General features: G+C 43.3%; 2 long non-coding RNA genes across 2 annotated transcripts; both read right to left on the bottom strand.

Moving 5' to 3' along the window:
- Positions 1–3,338: 3,338 nt before the first annotated feature.
- On the bottom strand, positions 3,339–5,796 carry LOC123636523. The gene is made up of 3 exons (XR_006734568.1): positions 5,289–5,796; positions 5,000–5,093; positions 3,339–3,589 (listed from the first exon to the last, which is right to left on the bottom strand). It is a non-coding gene; the product is annotated as an uncharacterized LOC123636523 (long non-coding RNA).
- Positions 5,797–7,133: 1,337 nt separating this feature from the next.
- On the bottom strand, positions 7,134–7,594 carry LOC123636524. The gene is made up of 3 exons (XR_006734569.1): positions 7,556–7,594; positions 7,365–7,394; positions 7,134–7,244 (listed from the first exon to the last, which is right to left on the bottom strand). It is a non-coding gene; the product is annotated as an uncharacterized LOC123636524 (long non-coding RNA).
- Between the last annotated feature and the right edge of the window lie 15,994 nt (positions 7,595–23,588).

The following is a 23,588-nucleotide window of genomic DNA, read 5'->3' on the forward strand; positions in this document are numbered from 1 at the left end:
TGGAAGGAGAGCGTGGGGAGGCATGGAAGGAGAGCGTGGGGAGGCATGGAAGGAGAGCGTGGGGAGGCATGGAAGGAGAGCGTGGAGGAGGCATGGAAGGAGAGCGTGGGGAGGCATGGAAGGAGAGCATGGAGGAGGCATGGAAGGAGAGCGTGGGGAGGCATGGAAGGAGAGCGTGGGGAGGCATGGAAGGAGAGCGTGGAGGAGGCATGGAAGGAGAGCGTGGGGAGGCATGGACGGAGAGCGTGGGGAGGCATGGAAGGAGAGCGTGGAGGAGGCATGGAAGGAGAGCGTGGGGAGGCATGGAAGGAGAGCGTGGGGAGGCATGGAAGGAGAGCATAGAGGAGACATGGAAGGAGAGCATGGGGAGGCATGGAGAGTGTGGGGAGGCATGGAAGGAGAGCATGGGGAGATGCACCCAGTGTCCTGGGCAGTAGCTCAAAGAGGCCCACGTAGTGTCCACTCACACCGCATTGGTGAGAACTTAGTCACGACCACGTCTAACTGCAAGGCAGTGGCCACTCAGTGACCACGGAACGAGCGAGAACTGCCCTGGGGACAGTGGCTCCCTCTGTGATGGCGCCAGAGAGTGACTGGAGAGACTGGGAAATGCATCAGGGCTCATCCGTGTAGAAAGGAAGAGGGAAACAGAGAGAAATGCAGCCTCGCACGCATCTCATGGGGCACTGGCAGCTGGGGACACTTAAACTCAGAGTAGTAATTAATTAATGCAAGGTCACACGCATAGTTGAAAGTGGAATTTGAAGTCAAGACTATGGGATTTTAAAGCTTCTTTTCCTTGTTTTTCTTAAACATTTATGACTCTTCACATTCTTTTCTGTTCTTACTAATCTTTCTCAGTTTAAGCATATGTCTTGTCTCTTTTAGTTTGAATCAAGTTTTTATTTTATTCTTTTTCCTTAAGTTGATAACTTACAAGACATGCCCATCTATAATGATTATGTTTTCTTTCAGCCCACATCTCCCTTATTTAACTTCCCTCCTGTTCATTTTTCTTACATTTGATCACTCTTGTTTCACATCTAAATGATCATAACGGAAACATTGTTTTTCTGATCTATTCAGTGTTTATATCATTATTTGTTTTATTTTTATTTCCTTATCTTTTTAACAATAATTTATTCCTGTGGAAATGTGAATACTTTTGGTCCGAGTTAGCCTATCTTGATTTCAATCAATAAAGTGCATGAAATAATAGTTACCTTAAGTTTCCAAAATGTTTGCATATGAAATAGCACACAATTTTATTAAATAAACTTGAAGTATAGTATTGACTCTTTTTTAATTCAGTGTTCAAAACAAGGTGTCATACAGTGAGGTCACTGACAATCACACAGTGACTGCCTGGAAAGAGCTAGACTCTAAGCAAGGACCTCGCTGCTCCTAGGTAAGAAAGGTAAACTTGAAAGTGTTGGGGACAACTCGATAAACAGCAACTTAATCTCCTGGCTCCTACGATGTGACCTCTCAATATACATGGGCTTTAGTCTGGGGAAATGTTTATATAAATTGATTATGTTTGATTAATAAAAAGAAAATCAGGGCGGGCCTGATGGCTCACGCCTGTAATCCTAGCACTCTGGGAGGCCGAGGCCGGCGGATCATTTGAGCTCAGGAGTTTGAGACCAGCCTGAGCAAGAGCGAGATCCCATCTTAGAAAGAAATTATATGGACAGCTAAAAATATATAGAGAAAAATTAGCCTGGCATGGTGGCACATACCTGTAGTCCCAGCTACTCGGGAGGCTGAGGGAGGAGGATCGCTTGAGCCCAGGAGTTTGAGGTTACTGTGAGCTAGGCTGACGCCACAGCACTCTAGCCCAAGCACTCTAGCCCAAGCAACAGAGCATGACTCTGTCTCAAAAAAAAAAAGAAAAAGAAAAGAAAATCAATTGGATTTATAACTTACTAATTTTAAAAGAATATTTCAACTAGGTAAAATTGTAAATTAATTTTTTTGTTACAAGTAGATCTATGTAAGTATTGTCCCAAAACTTTAAAAGTTTATGCAGTCAAAAAAAGAAATTAAATACTATTTAATCCCCCTAATGTAATAAATATTTTCTTATGCCTTTTGTCCATAGTTCTAGTAGTCATAGAGTATGGATTGTGCATTTTCTTTAAATAAAAAAAGTAACAAAAGTCACAAAAAACAAATAGATTGACGACACTCCTCCAGGCGTCAGTTAAGCAGCTGCTGCCGAGCTGTGCAGCGCAGGCATGTGGACCCCAGCTGTGCCCTTCAGGGGCCTCACTGCTGGGACAATCAGCCCACGCAGGCTGGCGCTCGCTGGCGCTCACTTTTCCTTCACAGAATAGTCCAGTGTGGGTGTTTGTGGTCAGCTGGCCCTCCTGCGTGGCTCTTTCCTAAGCAATGGCTCGGGACTCAGGCTCCTTCACCCTTGTGTCTCCACCATTGCCTAGGGCATCAGAATCCTCTGATTTCCAGCTTCACAGAGAGGGAGGAAGCCAGGGTGGAGGACTGGGTAGACCATATACCCAGGGGCGAGACTGGGAGATGTAGTCTGGTTCTGTACCCTGGAGGAAAGGGAAACAGGATTAGGTGAACACTGCCACTCCAGCAGCCCTTCTGAAAAAAAGCAACTAATTTTGAAAGTGTTCCCATTTTTTTAGCAGAGTATAGAGTATGATGGCTAATTTTATGTCATCTTGACTGGGCTAAGGGATCCCCAGATAGCTGGTAAAGCATATTTCTGGGTGTAATGGGAAGAGATTAGCATTTGAATCAGCAGACTGAGCAAAGAAAATCATCCTCACCAAAGTGGGCAGGCAGCATCCAGTCCATTGAGGGCCTGAATAGAATAAAATGGGGGAAGAAGGGCAAATTCACTCTCGCTGTGTGAGCTGGGACATCCATCGTCTCCTGCCGTCCGGCATCCAGGCTCCTCGCTCTTGGGCCTCTGTTCTCGGACGGGAACTTACACCACCAGTCCCCCCGGTTCTCTAGCTTGCAGAGGACAGACAGATCATGGGACTTCTTGGCCTCCATGACAGCATGAACCAATTCTCATTACATATGTGAATATATATAATTACACGTATATACACACACAGCGGTTCTGTTTCCCTGGGGAACCCTCATTAAATACAGGGAGCAACTATGGAAATGTAAATAATTATAAGATACACCAGAATGTTCATTAGTGGCACATTTTATTAATATTATTTGCACACATGGAGTTAAGGCTAAATTTAGATCCTCTCACACAAGATTAAACCACAGACAAAATGTTTTAATAATAGTTTAGAAGACTGTATTGTTATTATTTGTAATTAAATTTAAAACATTCCTCTTCCTGTAAATGAACATAATCTCTCTGACCAGCTCCCCTCCACCGTCCCCCCTCCAGCACCATCATCTGAGAACACCGCCTCATAGGACTTTTTAAAGGTCTTCACACACTTCAGTGTTGAAGGGGAGGGAAGTAGATGAGCTGCTCATCTGGGTCCTGTCTCCCTTTCTTCCTGGGACCCGGGTCAACTGGTCTTCTCCCCTCCAGCTCTCCACGCACTTCAACACCGCCAAAAAGAGATCGTCTGTGAAGCCACTGAAAAGGAGGTGGCAGAGGTACATTGTTAGGTTAGAATACCTGCAAATTCAGAGCAGGCTTCTATAACATTCCCTTTTCTGTTTTAAAAAAATGAAATTATATGTAATTCAGAAAAGATATACAAAAAAATGTTGACCCATGTTGACCACTGGAGTGAGAGTCAGAGGTGGTAGGAAAAGATTACTTTTCATTTTATATTCCTCTATACTGCCTGAATTTTTTCCTCTCCATGCATGTGTTATTTAATTTTTATATTAGTATTTTTTTTAGAGTCACCCCACAAAAGTCTGACAAACACTTCTTTTCTAACATGGTCACTGTTGACTGGGGCCCTAGCATGGGTTGGTGTGCTACCCTCCTCAGAAACATATTTGTACCTTTCAGGGAGCTTTCTAGGGTCTTAATCCAAATTAATTCTGCCAGTGGGAAAGCTCTTAAATTGATGAAGTATGCAGAGGTGTTTGGGGGCAGGTCAGCCTTCCAGTATTCCTAAAACGCTTCCCCAAATCCCCCACATATCAGGTCTTCCCTATCCAAAATTCTTCAAATTTCCTCATAGCTAATACTGTGTCAGGACAAGTTCATCATGGGAAGCTCCTTTTGGTTTTGGGGTTTATTTTTGTTTTTGTTTTTACTGTTTCTAGCTGATCTTTTACCCCTTGTCATAAAGAGGTCCCAGATTAAAGCCAGTTATGTTCACCAGTGGCACATTTTATTATTTTTGTATCTGGGGTCAAGAAGTCATGAGCTGGGGGCCATGAATGCCAGGATCTGGGGAGAGGAAGGCATTTAACAGAGGTCAGCAGGGGCAGCCGAGTGCAGCCTCCTTCTTATAAGAGGTTGGCTTTCCTTTGTGCAGGTACCTGTGGTGGACAGAATCTTAAAATAGTCCCCACGATGGCCACTCTGTGCCGGATATCACTCCCGTGTTTAGGAGACTTCCTATGGCATAGGTGAAAGGATTTTTCAGCTGTAATTAAGGTCTCTAATCAGTTGACTTTAAGATACTCCAAAGGGAGATTATCTTGAGTGAGCCTGGCCTAATCAGGTGAGCCCATTAAAAGAGGTTCTAGCGGTCAGACAGAGCAAAGTCAGAGAGATTTGAAGCAGTAGAAGACGCTGTCTGTCGGCCTTTAAGAAGCAAACTACCAAGTTGTTTTGAAGAACTCAAAGCCCTTTATAAATGTAGATAATGTCTATACCATTTATAAACAAAATGTAGCTTTATGATTTATTTTGTACAGATGAAGTATCAGCAAGTGATTTAACGCTGCCCAGGTACCCACATGTTGTCTGCATATTTGGGGATGTGTCCATGTGGCAGCTCCATTGTTCCTAGTTGCTGTTGTTCCCACTGTTCTCTGAAGGTGCTGACACCAACATAACCACCCAGCAACAACGTCTCACCATTAGGCTTTTGTACTTTCCCAGCACAGACACCATTCCTTCCACATAGTATTCTCGAACACACAGAAGCTACTTAACGTTGAACGCTTCCTTTCTGGAAGATATAGGGTTTCACTCTGTTCACCCAGAGCTGGAGTGCAATGGTGTGATCGTAGCCACCACAACCTTGAACTCCTGGGCTCAAGGGATCCTCTCACCACAGCCTCCCAAGTACCTAGAACTACAGGCATGCGCCACCATGCCCAGCTATTTTTTTCTTTAATTATTTTTTGTAGAGATGGAGTCTAACCATGTTGCCCAGACTGGTCTGGAACTTCTGGTCTCAAGCGATCCTCCTGCCTTGACCTCCAAAAGTGCCGGGATTACAGGTGTGAGGCACCGCATCCAGCCTGAACCTTTTGAAATACCAAAGGCATAGTGATTTTTTTAATTCACAAATCTGATCATGTCACTCACCTGTTTAAAATTACCCGGTGACACATCATTGTCTACAAGACAAAGCCCAACTGATGTCATGATAACTCAGCCCCTGCCTCCGTCTCTGGCTTCTCTCGCCCTTCTCCACACGCAGGCTCTCAGATCTTCTCATTCCGAACACACGTTGTTATTCCCTGCCTGGGTGTCTCAGAAACTCTGGCCTTCTCCTTCATCTCGGCCTGACATCTATTTATCCTTGAGGACTTTATTTCAGCCACCATCTCCTATCACATTCATTATTTGCTCCAATTATTGATTCATACAAGCATCACTCCTCTCCAAATTATTCCATTTCTGAGATTGAATGGAGAGAGTTTAGATAGTGAGTTTGGGTATCAAGGGATACCATATCATCTAAATATATTTGATTCCTGAGTTTCAAATAGCAAGTATTAGGATTATGGACAGTGAGGGCTCTGAGCAGTATGTTAACATAAATAAATACACACACATGCACGTTACTCAGTTCCTGATATTGGACAGTAAGAATTCAGAAAATGAAGGGTGTCCGATTGTAGTTTTGTGTTATACTACGTCTCATGTGTGCATGAGACACACAAAGGCAGTGTAGTCCACAGGGCGAATGGTGCAGGCTCATAGCAAGACTGCCCGGGTTGAAACCCCGGCTCTACTGCTCACCAGCTTAACTCTCTTCCTCGCATTCCACACCGTACAATGGGGATAATAATAGGACCAATCTAATCAAATCGAAAGGATTGAATGGGTTAAAATATGTAAAGCATTTAAAATTGTGCTTGGCACATGGAAAACGCTCCATAAATGTTGGCGATTAGCAGTAGCCATAGTGACCGTTTGTGATTTGTCCCAATAAACCGGTGAGGCGGTGCGTGTGTCTGAGCAGGCACGAGTCTGTGGCGTGCGTTTTGCTCCTCCATTAGCTTGCGTGCTCCTGGGGCAGCAGCCATGGCCTGTAGCTTCTTTGTGTATTCCCACAACGGCCAGCCCGGTGCCAAGTGTACGGTGAATGCTTAGCAAATACTCATTTCTACCCCTCCTTCCCCTTAGAATATATTAATACCACTCTCCAGTCCCTCTTTATCTGCTCGCGCCAGGCCTGGCTCAGTGGCACGGGTGTGCCGGTTGGCTGGACTGTCACTGATCACCGCCGGCCCTCATGACCTGCAGACGTGCCCAGGATGGGTGTTCACGGACCCATTCGACGGGATCTCAATTCGTGGTCACCATCCCGCCGACAGATTAAGTGAGCAGTGATAGTGGGCTCTGACAAGACAGGAGAGAACAGGCTCATAATAAGGATTTTAAATAGCTCTATCCCCAGTGGGAAAAAGCTCAAATTGCAGTGAAACAGAGCGCTCGTGCAGAAGGTCATGATTGACTTCCATTTGAAAATGGTTCGTACATGTACAAGACTGTGGAGGTCAATGAGCTTGAATGAATACAGATGAAGAACCAAACAATTTCTGCTGCCAAAAAAGAGAAAGCTGCCCACAAAAACCTTCTATCCTACCCCTTCTCAAAGTGTATCTCATGGAAGCTTAATGGTGAATTAAAGCATCATAGAAATCTCATTAGGGGCTCTGGGGCTGGGCGGATGGCTGTTCTTCATGACCTTTTGTAGCCACCTGAAGAATGCCCTCCACCATCTCACTGGGTTCACAGGACCTGTTTTGTGCTTTGTGTGTCTCCCACGACCCATCCAATGGAAGAGGAATCTTGCTCGGAGAGTTTTTGCACCATGCAAATGTAGTGATACCACTTAGGAAGGAAGACCTCTCCTTAGGCTGAACTAAAACAGAACAGAACAGAACAAAAACAAGAACCTACACCGATGCTCGTGCATTTAGGTGCTAATATAATGAACTCTGTAGAGTTATGGTCTCTGATGTGTACAGTGTCCCTTACATACTTGAATCATCCTGTTTGTTTTCCTTCACCCCTGAAAGAGGAAAGTGGAAACTTTAATGCCTCTATCGTTTCACATCTAGAGGGACCCTATGGTGACGAGCTCTTGCTCCTCCCCACAGTTTTATGCTGGCTGATGGGGACAATAAGCCAGGAGGGGACAAAAAGACAAAGGGGCATACAAAAATAAATGACCTGCTTTTTACTGTGTCCCCTTTCTCAGTGGAATCTGGGAGCTTCCTGTGCAGGCTCTTTTATGGCTGCTTCTAGACTTTCAAAGCTGTCCAAGCCGAGACACAGGTAAAGAGAAGAGGCTGGAAGCCCAGCCATTTCCTGGGCAGAGCATGTCCCTGGGTGGCCCAATGGTCTTCATTGTTTCCTGCAAGGCAAACAGACTTCTCAACCTCAAACACAAATTTGTTTAATGAAGGTTTGTTTCATTAAGGAGGATGCTTTTTTTTATATTTCTTTATCCTTTTAGATGTTACCTGTGAGTTCTGAGCACATGTGCCAAGATGAAAGCACCGAACAAGCACAGAGAAAGGGTATTTTGTTCTACACCCTAAAGGCAGGGGTGGGGAGGCTCTGAGAAACCTGGGAACACAGAGCATGTTTGCACACTGGCGCAACCACACGGAGTGGCTAAACTGGTGTTTCTAAATACTTTCAAACAGGCAGAGTTACTAATTTGTCTTATCAGATGCTCAGCATGATAAAGCTAAACCAAATTCTTCTATCACACAAAGTAGTCTTCCCGTAAGACTCCATTAATCATTGGAAAAATCAGAATTCTCACCTCTGTGGAGAAACGATACTGTGTGGTTAGCAAACACTGGGATTCTGTTAGCAAAACACCAGTGCTTAGGACTGTGATTTGTGTGCAAGTCACAAAGCTTATCATCAAACGAGAGTCACAGAACCAAGGGGGTCTGGGAGTTTATAATCAGTGTTGTAACCCATTTAGATTAATGAGGTGGTTGATTTGCCCCTAAATAATCCCCAATATTATCACCCTACCTGGCTTGGAGGGAAGGCAGCAGATCTGGGTCCGTGAGCCAGTGCAGGGTGCGGTTTGCTGCTTTCCACAGGAGCTCTGTCTTCGGGCTGCCAAGAAGGTCACTGGGGGAACAAGTGAACCAATCATCGCTGATGAATATTTAGCATTTGATTATTCTTAACTGACTTGTTCTGATTAGAAAAAGTAACATGGCCTCACTGTAGAAAAATTTAAAAATACAGGTAAGAATAAAGTAAAAGTGTTTTTATTTTAAGCACCACATGTACTCACCATCAAATTGGTTTCACTGATCATCACCTACGAGCACATTTAGGAATAACATTAATCAGGAGTCGGGCAGATGTGGTGGGGGAGGGGATGGGTGTATACATACATAATGAGTGCGATGCTCACTGTCTAGGCGATGGACACGTTTGAAGCTCTGATTCGGGGGGGGGGGGCAGGCGGAGGCAAGGGCAATATACGTAACCTAAACTTTTGTACCCCCATAATATGCTGAAATAAAAAAAATTTTTTTAAAGTCTTTTATTTTTAAAAACTTCCCATTACCATAAAAAAAACCACTCTCCACTTTCTCATGTACATTATATCCATTTTGATTATTTTTAGGATGTAAATATTGTAAAGTAGCATGTGGCTCAAGGTTTGATTATAAACTCAGGTAATGAGAGAAGAAAACCTGCAAATTATCCCTGAACTGTCCTTATAAGGTAGAGTGTACACAGTTTTGTGGCCATAGCCCTAGAAAGTGCTTCTTATGCATACAAAGGTTTGAAAAGTACTCAACTAGCCTACCTGAAGAAATAAGAGTAATACCTTAAAATAAGCTATAGAGGGGGGAGGAGAATTCTAAAGTAACCATGCTTCCTGACAGTATTGATTCTGTTATGTTTTGTGCTTCCTCACAGTATTTATTCTGCTACGTTTTAATATTAAGCAACTATAAACTTGATACATAGTACTAGATATATTTATTGTGCAGATTAAATAAGATAACAGAGCCACACCTTTCTGCAAATTAAACTCTAAAGCTGGTGCCTAAGATACACATATGATGCAATGCCTCTCTCGCTCTCTCTCTCTTTCTGTGTGTGTGTGTGTGTGTGTGTGTGTGTGTGTGTGTGTGTGTGAAAAAACACATCATACAAGCTAGCTGTTCTGGAGCCCACTTTTTCCACTTAGCAAGATATTTTAACCATTGTCCCATGACAAATGAAATATTCTAAAACACATTTTCTATTTATGGCTATTGTTCAAAGTTTGTTTTAATCAAATTACATTTCTGTGGCTTGTTTTGCAGAGATGTAACTTACCTACTTGAACTTTGCTAACGATTTGCACCATAAATTATTGGGTGGGTCTTCTCTGGTACCTGGGAACCCAAAGGAACTACATGCTGCTATGGCAGGGATTGAGGAACAGATACTGAAAGGCTTCTGTGTCCAAGGAGTGAGCTCTCAGGAGTAAATGAGGGGCCAGGCGTGGTGGCTCACACCTGTAATCCTAGCACTCTGGGAGGCCAAGGTGGGAGGATCACTTGAGGTCAGGAGTTCAAGACCAGCCTGAGAAAGAGTGAGATCTCATCTCTACTAAAAATAGAAAAATTAGCCAGACTTGGTGGTGTGTGCCTGTAATTCTAGCTACTTGGGAGGCTGAGGCAGGAGGATTGCTTGAGCCCAGGAGTTTGAGGTTGCTGTGAGCTAGGCTGACACCATGGAACTCTAGCCCAGGTGACAGAGCGAGATTCTGTCTCAAAAAAAAAAAAAAAAAAAGGGAGCAAATGAGGGGTCATCACAGCCCCAGTATCACTGTAACTAATTCTGTTGTTAATTTCTTACCGCCACCCAAGACATTTCATTTTCCAGTAATTTACTAATTACTCTGTTTCTCCATGACAGTGATTTTGCAGCCATTTTAAGTATAGGGCAATTGCTAGACATCAACAAGATAAATGAGGCTGAACTAGAAAGAGAAAAAGCTGAAGACAGAAACAAGGCAACTATGGAAATTTCAAGAGTGGCATGGAAGACAGCAGTGAAGTTAAAAAGGGGGCCATATGAAAGTGACAAATTTGAAGACCATAAGAGGAAGAATTAGCAGGGATTGGTGATTTACTAGAATCCAGCAGAATCCAGACATCAGCCATGACCTGCCCACCCTCCCAGCCCACAGCCTGTGGAAGCCCAAATCTCTTACCTGCCTGGATTCCTATCCATCCTCCAAAGCTGCATTCTCCTTCTTCTCCTGCTCTGTGACTTCTTCCTTTCTCATGAACTGCTTCTGCTCATACTGTAACAGAGAAAATGGCCTGAAAAAGGGCAAACGATGTTTTCTGTCTCTTCAAAACCCCCTCACCCTTTTTGAGAACTGAAACCTACAACCCTGCCTTAGGCCAGCAGTCAGGAGGGGCAGGACAGTGTCCTTTGTTCTTTGTGCCACAGGAGATGGCTCAAGGAAATTGTCTGGGTGGAGGTCACAAGATTGTCTTAGCCAAAGTTGGGATGAATCAGAACCTTTACAAGCTCTGTACTTCTGCTCACAAGGAGGACATTGGTACTTTGAGACGGGAGTCTGCCAGCCTCCTCATTTGCTGGCAAATTAATAAACTTCTCTTTCCTTCTCCTCAAACAATTTGTCCTTGTTCTTCTGATGCAGCCTTGGGGGCAAGTGTCAGGCTTTTGGTTAAAATATCAGATCCCCTCCTAACGGGAGACTTATCTCTCTCTTTCATTTCCCAAACTAGTTCTACACAGTCCTCATTCATGAGTTCAGTAGATGCGGCAGATGTTGTAGGCTGGCTGATCCAGCACTGTGCCTTCTCCCTGCCTTTATTAAAGAAGGCATGAAAGTGAAATTATTTCCTGTCAGCTCTTGTGTTCAGGGAGGCCATGGATGCAAGTAGTAACTTGCTAAGGGAGTTTCTGGGAAAGATTTTACTTTCTTAAAAGAACACTGCCTTCCTCTGCCTGTTATCTCATTATCTATTACAGAAAAGACCTTTCCCTCTTTTTCCCTCTTCCTGCCTTGAATATGGGCTCCATGTGTGAGCCCACAGCAGCTACCCTGAGACCACAATGTGGCAAGCTTGAGCACAAAAGCCAACAAAACAAGGATGGTAAAGTGGAAATGGAAAGTGTTTGTGTCCCTGATGGCATCATTGAACAGCTGAATCCACGCCAACAACTATAAACTGTTACCAAAAGCTTGGCACTTGTCCCCAAGGCTGGAACGAGAAGAATGAGGACAAGTGGTTTGAGGAGAAGGAAACATGAGTTTATTAATTTGTCAGCAAATGAGGTGGTTGGCAGACTGCCATCTCAAAGCACCAATGTCTCACTTCTGAGCAGAATTACAGAGATTTTAAAGGTTCTGATTGATCCCATCTTTGGTTAAGACAATCTTGGGACCTCCACCCAGGTTAATCTCATTTTTAGCTAAAATAATCTCATGATCTCTGCCCAGATTAATCCTCTCTTTGGCTAAGATGATTTAGTGACCTCCACCCAGACAATTCCCTTGAACCATCTCTTGTGGCACAAAGAGACATTCCCCTGACCCTCCCAACCACTGGCCTGAGACGGGAATGCAGGTCCCAGCTCTCCAAAAGGAGGAGTGGGGGATGTTTCAAAGAGACAAAAAACATTTTTGCTATTTTTTCCAGCTGTTTCTTCTGTTACATATTCTCCCCTGTGAATATCACCCTTCCATATGTATGGGAGGAGGGACAACCACTCTGTTACAAAACCACTGATTTTAAATAAACTCCCATTCATTTAGGCCACCGTGAGTCCAATATTCTATTACTTTCAGCCTAATACGTCTCTAACAGATAGAGAAGAACTTGCTTCTTCTCTAGTGATATTTTGGGGGCCCCAGGGAGGTGAGGATTACACAACCTTCCACCATCTTGCTTATCCCTCACTCCCACTCTCTCTCTTCCCCTTCCCTCATTCATCTCCCCATCTCCTCTGAAAAGCAAAGCAGAATTCTCACCTCGTTCCCCATAGAACATTTGTAATCAGGATGACCTTTTTTGCTTAAATGTAACTTAGACATCTCTTCCTCCATCTCAAGAATTTACCAAATTTTTTTTCCCCAATCAAGTCAGCTCTCTCCCTAAAGGAAATTCTCATGGCAGGTGTTCAGATAAAAATATCCTCTACTTTCCTACATAAAATATAAAGCATTTCCAAAAAGGATACCAGTGCTTAAAGCCCGAGAGATGGAGAACAGGACAACACTGCCAGTATTGATGAGGTAATCCTGCACAGCAATGAGAATCAAACACGATGTTGACTCCCTCTGAGTGGAGAGTGCTGCCCATGGAAGGCTGAGCAATTTGCTGTGTCCCTCCAGGCAAGGAAGGTCATCTCCATGGGGCTTATTCATTGAGCATGCTCCCAACATTTGCACATCCACTGTGAGAGGGCACTGTAAACCCTGGAGAAAGGCCATCTGCCCTCCCCAGCTGCGCTAAGACCCTGCCCTGAGCTTGATCAGCCACAAAACACTCACCAGATGAAAACGTGAGTCTGTACCTGGCTGGGCTCGGAAAGTTCCGGCACACAGCCAGCAGAGGGCAGCTCCTAAGAACAGCCCAGTAATGACATAAAGTAGTAACATTCACCGGGGGTGGGGCAGGTGGGAGGGGAGGAGGGGATGGGTATACTCACACCTAATGGGTGGGTGTGCACCGTCTGGGGGATGGACACGCTTGAAGCTCTGACTCGGGTGGGGCAAAGGCAATATACGTAACCTAAACATTTGTACCTCCATAAAATGCTGAAATTAAAAAAAGAAAAGAGAGAGAGAGAGAGAACATCCCAGACTTGGCTTGGAGAGCTCAAGACAGCAGGTAGCTTCTTCAGCAATACCAGTTTGTGTGTTCTCCACTAGTACTAATTGAGACTGCTTGGAATAATCGAGAATGCACTTCCTGACAACTGAAGGAGAACAGGGAACTCCACCCCAAAATACGGCTCCTGGTATAATGAGTATTTTGAATTAAAGGCTCTTAGAGATCAACAGATGCTGGAAGAGACTTTCCCCCTAGCTACATAAAGACCAGACTGACTGCAGAGAACAATTGTTTTTCCTTCCCCTCCCTGTTATCTCATTATTTACTGTGGAAAAGACCAAGAATGCAACCACACCTGAACAGACTCTTCCCAAGATAATGTCTCTCAGGCTCTTTCAATCTCCAAAGAGAATCATTTACAAATTAATCTCTGTTCCTCGATCCATTCATTCTCCCTAGTAATCATTTATTGCCCCTTAACAGAACTACTCATACCCCCCATCTCTCCCCGCCCCTCTGAAATAAGGCTAGATAAGTATTTAGGACCCTTTGAGATACGGGGGGAATCACTCTGTAGTTCTACCTCATGTGCACGCTAATAAATTTGCATGCCATTCTTCCTGTTAATCTCCTTTTGTGAGTTGATTTGTCAGCAAAATTTCAGAGGGGGAAGGGAAAGCTTTCCCTTGGCCCCTACACACAAATGTCCAAAAACATCTTACTGTCTCTGTGCCAACCCCAGGTCCTTTGTCAAACCTGTTCAGTACTTATTTTTGAAAAAAATACGTTCATTTCTCCAAACCAGTAGTTCTCTGTAAAGATGATTTTGCCCCCACTCCCACCCCAGGGGACCTTTGGCAATGCCTGGAGATATTTTCTGTTGTCACAGCTGGGCTGTTGTGGGGTGAGGGTAGGGCTACGCTGCTGGCAGCCAGGGGGTAGAGGCCAGAGATGCTGCTAAACATTCTGCAATGAACAGGACAGTCTCAAACATCAAAGAATTATCCTGCCCAAAAGCTAATGGTGATGAGGTTGAGAAACTCAAAGATGAGTAAAAAGTAAGAAAGAGAGAAAGAAAGAGTACTTTGAGTCTTCTTAGACTCATGTTTAGTTCTTAGTTGTACTGATGTATTTCTAATTTATTTGTTTTGTTATTTGTTGACAGTGTCTGTGATTAATTCTATTGTAACATAACAGGACAAAATATGTTCTTACAATACAATGACAGTAACTGCATATTTAGAAACACTTGCTAATATTGATTTTCTTGCCTACCTTCTTTTGTATCACATTTTTGTTTTTTAAGTCTTTAAACAAAATAATCCATTAACATCCTTTCTCCTTCTTCTTCCTCCTCCTCCTCTTCTTCTTCTTCAAGTTATTCAAACATCTTCTATTGTTATCCTTCCTTTTTTAAAATTTATTTTTTGTACAGATGGGGTCTGGCTATGTTGTGCAGGCTGGTCTTGAACTCCCAGCCTCAAGCTATCCTCTAGCCTTGGCCTCCTGAAGTGCTAGAATTACAGGCGTGAGCCACCATGCCCAACCAGCTTAGCATCCTTTCTAAAGTAGAATGATTAATCCAGTTTTGGACTTGTTCTTCATCACAATCTGAGCATTCTACCTAGGAAAGACTACAAACATAATAATTCATGATTGGCCCATAACAATTAGACAGCCATCACCGCACTGCTGTAATTAACCTCTTCCCTCTGGGTTGACATACTTTCCGATCCCTTGCTTGACAGACAAGTCATATTCTCTGGCTACCTGGGCTCACATCATTTCCTCTACTGATCCTCATTATTTTAAATTCTACCAGTCTCATCTATTTCTCCTTTTCAGAAGCTCCTCTTCTTCTAAAAAGGAAATTCGGATTGAATTTGTCTTCAATCAGCTCTCTGCCTTCAGAATTCTAAGTCTGTTCTCTCTTCCACTCGCACAGTGCTTAATCAAATCCATGTTTGTGATGGCTCTCACATTTTGGTCCATATGGTTATTAAACATTTCTTTTCTCTCCTACTAGAGAAGCTCCTTTGGGGCAGGGACCATGTCACTTTCGTGACATCCTGGAGCACCAGGTATAGGGCTCAAACAAAAAGGCATCCAATAAAAAGTGAATAAAATATAGATCATAGATGTGTATATTTAAGACAATGTAAACATACTATTTTAAGTCCTCAGATTCCTAACTGGCCATCATGAACTGAAGGAAAAGCATCTCATCTCCCTGAGAAAACCTTTCCTGCAATAAAAATCATAGGTAAGCTTGGCCAAATTTCACATGACTAAGTCCTAACCAAAAAGAAACTTGATCCATGACCTTCAGTGACACACTCAATGTAGAAAATGTGAATGAGGTTAATGGTTACTGGTGATTATTAAAAATTAAGGCTTTAAAAAATTTGTTACTAAAGCCGCACATACCTGGAGGTATTAGGTGATAGCCTTGTTGACCTAAAAGGAAGAGGCTGAGGCACAAAATGTAAGTTTAAGAGTTTACTTGAACCAAAATGAGGACAGCTGCCCAGGACACACTTCCCACTTGCCTTGGGGAATGTTTCATCAGCTTTTGTTTCAAGCAGACTTTTAAAGGCAAAGGGAACAAGAAGTGGGTTGATATAAGGTTGTTCGACAGGCGTTCTCATTGGTTTGCAGGGAAGACGTTGATCACACTGATTGGCTATCCATCATTGAACTACAGGGCATGGGCTCTGGTGTCCAGCACACGGCGTGTTGTGTCCAGTTGGCATCAGTCACTCTGAGCCCACGTGGCTGCAAAAGATAGTTGTTTAGCGCCAAGGCGAGTGGTGTGACTGCTGTTTCCTTCCAGTGCCTCTCTGGGCCTGGTAACTTAAAGGGTCTGGTCCGATGGCAGTGGGTTATCAGAACTTATTAACATTGGTGTCACTAAAGTTGGTATTCAACCCCCCCACTGCTAAATTTGACTGGCTTTAGAAAAACTAAAAGATAATTTAAAGGGGCTTGTATTCTTCAGATAAGAAGTTTCTTTTCTTCTTTTTTTCCCACATCCTTCTGACCAAATTTTTCTGTTTCCTGTATTATTTTCCTTCTAATGATCTTCAGAGCAAACGGCACAGCTAAGCCAACCAGAACAGCTGCAGAAAACACATTTTCCATACACCTAGTGTGTATTTACCTCTTAAATGCATACCTGATACTAGGACCAAAGACTTGTCTCAAAATAAATTCATTTAAAATACACGAAAACATTATTTCTTAGAAAATTTGAAGTTTCATAATAAAACAATGTCTACTATGCATGATGTGAGTTTTTATAACTTTCCAAAAAAGTTTCTCTTTTGCCAGTAAATGCCTATCCTATTTCCCACAGCCCTGGGATAGTGTAGATTTATTATACACTATTTATCTCTAAAATATTTTTCTGAACCAAAAAGGAAAGAACTCGTCACATGCAACAGGCCGCTGTTCGGGAGGGAAGTACAGAGACACTGTAGAGCAACAGTCGAGAGCTATTGGCCTGCCCTGAGTGGAGATGTCTGAAACAGGCATTGCTCTCTGCGTGCCCTTGTTAGCGAACAGTGTTACCCGCTGGCTGACAGCCCTTGAGCAATTGAAAGTGCTGCACCTGCAGTAAACAAACACAGGAAGACTCACCCCCCACCCCCAACGTTAAAGTGCAAGTTTCAGTGCAGCCCGAGGGCTACAGGGAAAAGACCCAGGATTTGTAGTGTAAGGAGCAGCAGTTGCACATCTGTGGACGCCTTTGACTTCTTGAAGAGTTTCCCACACAGTGCCTGGGCTGGGAGAGCCGGCCTGCGCTGGAGGACACACCGTGACCAAGGCAGGGAGGACCTCAGAGAAGAGCAGCTGCCAGTGCGCCGGGAAGCTGGGGTCTCGGAGACTGGCCTGCTCTGGCTCCCGAAACACGGACTGTCCCCGTCAGTCAGGGCCTCAGTTCCTGTGGGAAGTTCCATTGTCCCCATGGCAAAGTAAGGATATGGGGACACTATACATTTTCCTTAAAATTTAAAAGTGCAAGCACCTTTATTCTCCACATTCATTTGTTCATCCATTCATTTATTTAACAAACATCCGTTAAAGTGTCCTTTTGCTGAGCGCTGAGGATGCAAAGGCAACAAGGCAGGAACTCCCTCCCCATAAGAATCTTGCATTCCCACGGGGGCCAGGTATGGGGTGGGATATTCCCTGGTGTCCCCCCAGATTCATCCTCCACCTCCCTGCACCTTGCCCAGTGCCCCTGGCAGCTAAGTTTTATGGGCAGCATCAGCTGGGCTCCCTTGCCCTCTGTCTTTAGTTGGGTTCAGTCAGGAGAAAGCACAGCAGGAAAAGAAGAGTGGAAGAAGAGAAAGATGAAGCTTGTTATTCCCCGACTCCCTCCCTGCCCTGCTGGGCTTGGCAGTGGCTCAGCCACTGAGAGGCAGCCTCTGCCCAGAGCTACAGGAACTCTTCCTTCCTGGGTTTGGCAGGCCTGGGTTGATAGTGGCTCCCTACAGTGCAGCCTTGGAAGAGCTTTTCATTCCTCTTGGTTCCCCTTGACCTGTAAACGGCCCCTTCATTAAACTTTCTTTCATTTATTTCCTAGATGCCGATACAAGGATGCAAGCTGGGCAGTAACAAACGTCCCATGGTGTCAAGTGTGCAGTGAGGAGGAGAAAGGACCCATCGGTCCTACGTGGGAGGTCAGGTGAGGTGTGGCCTATGCAGTCCTGCTCCTATGTAACCTTTCAGTTGCATGCTGAAGTCTCCCCAGGAAGGTGGAATCAGCCGCGTTATTTCCCAGCAACCGCAATGGGAAAATCTGATGACATCCCCAGGAAGCAAGTTCAGTGGCCATGTGATTGACTATATCATGAAGTTCCAACTGTCTAAAAATAGGACTTTGCTCAACTTACATTGATGCATCTTCCAGTTCTGTGACACACTACCTACTTAAAATAGCACACAGAGCAAGTAAAGCTATTTTTAAGGTCTAATCTATTTCTAGGTGAGTAGTAACAAAAATGGCTAATGGTTATTGAGTTCCCAACTAATTACATGCAGTATAATGTAGTAATTATGTATGGAATTACACTATAGATATTATGTACTTTCTTTTTCTTTTTTTTTTTGATACAGAGTCCCACTCTGTTGCCCGGGCTAGAGTGCCGTGGCGTCAGCCTAGCTCACAGCAACCTCGAACTCCTGGGCTCCAGCGATCCTCCTGCCTCAGCCTCCTGAGTAGCTGGGACTGCAGGCATGTGCCACCATGCCTGGCTAATTTTTTCTATATATTTTTAGTTGTCCAGATAATTTCTTTCTATTTTTAGTAGAGATAGGGTCTCACTCTTGCCCAAGCTGGTCTCAAACTCCTGAGCTCAAATGATCCTCCTGCCTCGGCCTCCCAGAGTGCTAGGATTACAGACATGAGCCACTGCACCAGCCTACAGTAATTTCTTACAGCATCAAGATGGAATAGACTATTATTATTCCCATTTTATAGTCAAGGAAACTGAGGCTTAGGGAGATTTAGTGACTCACTGGAAGTCACACAGCTAGTAGGTGGCAGAGCGGGGATTTCAAGCCCATCTACCTCCACTCTTGACCACTGTGCTCCCCAACAAAGCATTTTCTCATGTCATGCATTAGTTAAGGCAACACCGGATGCTGTGACGGATAAACCCCGCCATCTCAGTGACTCACCATAGCAATCTTCTCTCTCTCGTAGCAGGTGCGTTTGGTAGTAGTTTGTGTGGGGAAGGTCGGTCCCACTTAGACAGTCAAGGACGCAGGCAGACAGGGGCCCTGACCTCTCCGACATGTACGTCCAGGGTGGGCCTGAGTGTTAAAGAACAGTCGCAGAAAGAAGAGAGAGAGAAGGAAGATTTTTGTGATTCAGGCCTGGAAGCTCCAGGCATAAATTTTACCCATCTTCCCTTTGTCGGCACTTCATTGCGTGGCTGGGAAACCAAGTCTAGCTGAGCGTGTGGGAGGAAAAGGAAAGGATTTGATGGACGGCGAGACACACACCGCTTCTGATTGTAACTCCCCGCTTGAACAGAAGCGCTCTCAGCTGACAGGAAGCTCTTTCTGAATCCGATGACCTTAGAATGCAGAGGAAGATCAAGCGAACTCTACAATATTTAGTTTTTGCTATCAATATTGCATCCGTCAGGGTCCAGTCAAGAGAACAGATAACAAACACTCTAGACCTTTCAAACAATGAAAATTTAACAAAAGGAATTTATAAAAAGGACTGAGAAGCCAAACAGGGAACAGAGAGACTACCCAGGGGCTACAGGTCCAGGACTGGAAGGGCAGTGGGAAGAGGGGTGTCGGCAGAGCCGCAGAGCTGGGTTTTCCAGTGCGAGACCCCAGAAGGAGGGCGCTGTCGGGCAGGGGGGCCACAAGGAGAGGGGGGGAGAGAACACTGAGACTGTCTTCCTCATTGCCCCAAGCCCTGCAGCTGAACCTGTCAAGAAGCCACTTGGCAAAGAAGCCTGAGAAAGGCGGGTCCTGGCAGTACAGAGCAGAGCAGGAAGAGGGCAGAGAACGGGCCCAGGAGCAGCCAGGCAAGTGACCTGCCGCAATGTCCCACCCGCGCCAAGTCTACCCTGTACACCTACCAGTGGACACGTGAACTCTAATTGTTTCACTGATGTCTACACAAAGAAAGCGGTATTAATACCTAGTTAGGGTCAAAAGCTAGTGAGACCTTTATAGCCTTTGGTGGCTCTGCTATATCGTATCTTGAAGTCATGCAGACAGATTAAGTTATTGTCAGAGTAAATATTAGGTTCAACTATCTGCCTTTATAAAAATTAATCAAAAACTCTACAAAAGAAAAGAGTCCATTCAACATTCACTCACCTACTCATTCAGGTGTGAGGCTCTCTGCTATGAGCTGGGATAGGTCTACAGCCTAACAGTGGTCCAAACACCCAGCTGCTTTCTTACCACAATGAATAATAGCATTTCGTTGTTGTTTGTTTTCCTCTTCAGTGTCTACACGGCCTTTCTAAGTATGGACAATTCCCACAGTGAGAGTCTGCTGGAAGGTAGAGATTCACCCCGCTGTGGAAGCTGAAGACGCCAGATACTTCTCTTTCCCTCCTGGAAGTAGCGACGGGCCACGTGACCAAGGCTTAGCCAGTTGGATGCTCGTGCTGGAGGCCTCAGCTCTCAACTGCCAGAGACAAACGGACAGTTGAGGAAGTGTCCTGCCTGCAGCTTCCAGACAAGCCAGGTCCAGAGGTGGCAGTGGGGCCCCGTGGCAACACCACCGCCCTTCCGGCAGAGGCGTCCCCGCTGGTCATTCCTGTGGTGGCTGTCTGATCTCCCTCGGCTGCCATCTGTTCTTTCAACCCGGTTCATCAGCCTTCCCTTTGATCCACCAGCTATTCCTTTTCTACTTCAGTTAAGGGGTCATATCTATTTCTTCAACCAACTAACTGACACATTTACCAATACTTCAACTCACTTGCCCCTTTGTTGTTCTTTTCGTCTGTCTGGAAACTTCAGCCTTTGTTTGTTGACTCTGTCTCCCTTCTTTGTTCCCACATCCTAAATTTGGATCAGTACCAGGAAAAAAAAATCAACTCTCAGACTGGAACAATTTCAGAAGTTCAGGCTCTGTGACCTCAGCCATCATCCTTCCAGGAACACTTGGCTCCATGCCCCAGTCCCCCAAACAGCCACTGCAACATTTAGACGTCCTACCCAAGCCCCATCTCCGCCATCTCTTGTCCTCGTTGTTCTCAAGAACTTGCAACAAACTTGACCCCCTGTTTCACAGGGAAAATATTAATAGAGACCATGAGATATAAACTCAATTGAATAAGCAACCATCGCATGAATTGCGACAGCCGCACTCAGTACATGACTACTGTCTAGTGCGTCCCTGTTTCACCTTAAGATTCTTTTCTTTTTTTTTTTATAAACTTTTTTAATTTCGGCATATTTGGAGGTACAAAAGTTTAGGTTATGTATATTGCCCTTGCTCCCCCTAGATTATTTTCACTAAAACAATTCCAAGTCATTGTCAGAGCAAATATGAGGTTCAACTTTCTGCCTTTTTAAAAAATAAATCAGAAACTTAGGAAACCCTACAAAAGAAAAGAATCCATTCAACATTCACTCAGCTACTCATTTAAGTGCCAGGGTCTCTGCTATGAGCTGGGCTAGGTCTACAACCTAACAATCGTCCAGACAGACCACATAAACTTTTTCTGTCCACAGAGTATGTCAATGTGTGTATTATGTGTGTGTGCGCGTGTGTGTGTCACATTGCATCTTTTTGTTGGAATAAACTCTCTGTTTCTATTTATTTCGTACTAGAAATGGAGTCAGCTATATTTGTGCTGTAACTAATGTTGTTTCTTTTAAGTTTATTTATTTAGGGTATACTTCCAAAATAGAATTACTGGGTTAAAGGGCATGAAGAATTTTTAAAGAAGCAGCTACATATCATAAACTTATTCTCCAGAAAGATATAACCTTTCTGCGGTAGAAAAACATATTTTGTTTTCTGAGGGTAACCATGCAGTGCTGGCTACATTGGATATTATTATTTCTATTAATTTTTGCTAACCTTATTTTATATTCCTTTTTTTCTAATAGCACACAGACTCTTTTTCCATGAGACAATGTATTATCTCTTCTTCTAGATCACCTTTAATTGCCTACTGAATGTATTCTACCTGTTGATTCTTATATTCATGGGCTTGCTATATTGAAACAGTAAAGCTTTTACCAGTTGTCCCATTCATTTCCTCTATCTTGTTAATTTCTTTCACTATTTAGTAAACTGTGCATATGAAAAATTTGAGTTTGACTTGACATATTTGATTATATTCATTGCATCCCTGATCAGAGCAATACTTCTTAAAGCTCAAATACTTCTCTCTCCTCCACAGCTGGATTAGATTGGCAGGATGTTTTCCAAAATATTTTTTTCTTTAATAGATTGTTATTAAATATTTAACTCTTTGAACCTCCTGAAGTTTACTTCAATATATCATGTGAACTACAGATCGAATCTAATTTTCCTCCATACTGCTATCTGCTTGCTTGACAATATTTATTAAACAGTGATTTATCCCCCACCGCCACCCTCAGCAATTTTTTTTTAACTCCTGACAATGATTTTTCAATCCAATAGTTTTCGTTTTGCAGTCAGAGGAGTGAATCACTGGAGGAAGCTAATATAGATAATTTAGACCTAAAAAATTTCCTTTAAAAATCAGAGATTTTTGGCTTCAAAAAACCAACTGATAAGCACATAGAAAGTTAGGGCTAAAAGGGATTTTAAAATTATTTTGTTCAACTCTTCTCTCCTATTACAAATGAGGAAACTGAAGCACCAGGGAATTAAATATGGTACAAGCACTCTGCTAGGGATATGGCAAAGTATGGAGAACTAAGGCATGTAGCCAGAAATTAAGGAGATGGATTGCAGATGGAAAATGTATACAAGCATAAAAAATACTGCCAATAAAAATATATAGCTTATGATATACAGAAATAGACAGCTAATAATAAAATATACCACTACTAATAAAATATATACAGCTAATAATAATTGCAGCTACTATTAATTGAAGATTTATTTGTGGTCCAAGCACTGTGCATCTCTTTTAAGCCCCATAATGACCCTATAGACTATGTATTATTATTCTCATGTATATCCTAGTAATTTGCCCACGATCTGCCAGGCAGAAGCCAGGTCCCAGCTTTGTCTCTCTGACTTGGAGGCCTTTTCCCACCACACAACACTGCCTCCCAGCTACCCGGTGGTAAAAGACATGCCAAGCTAGTAGACCCTACACTACAGAACCTATTCCATTAAGACAAAACCCAACCATCTACAAAGTTCATTTGAAACTGGTTAAAAGAGCTGTCTCAATTACTAAAATTGTGTGATGTGGGACAAATCAAGGGGCCTTTCAGAACTCAGTTTACTCAGCTCTGAAAAGAGGGCATCAGACAAGGTGAACTTTAAAATCTCTTCTGGTTTTAAAATTCTAGGATGCTAATTTCTACTCTCCACTTTTTGTTCTTCCACATATAATAAAAATAGAATAAAATTTTAAAAGAAATAGAACCCATTTTTGACTGGATTAAAAATATTTTTCTGAAGCATAATTTTAGGACCAATAAAACACTTTATACAAATTAAGTTTAGAATGGTCATAAAAGGAAAATCATAAATTAATTAAAATATTTTACAACTATTTTAAACTAACATATAGTGTAAAAAGCTGATTTATTTTAACAGATTGAGTACTATGATGCTGTAAGATGATATGAGAGAATAAACATCATGTTTGATGTAAAGTTACAATAATATTATAATAATAAACATATGCCTGTTCAATGAGTTCACAAGTGAGCAAATTTTATTTAACTAGGTTGTAATGCCTGGTCAAAAA

Source organism: Lemur catta, chromosome 4 (assembly GCF_020740605.2).
Source record: "Lemur catta isolate mLemCat1 chromosome 4, mLemCat1.pri, whole genome shotgun sequence".
Lineage (NCBI taxonomy): Eukaryota > Metazoa > Chordata > Mammalia > Primates > Lemuridae > Lemur > Lemur catta.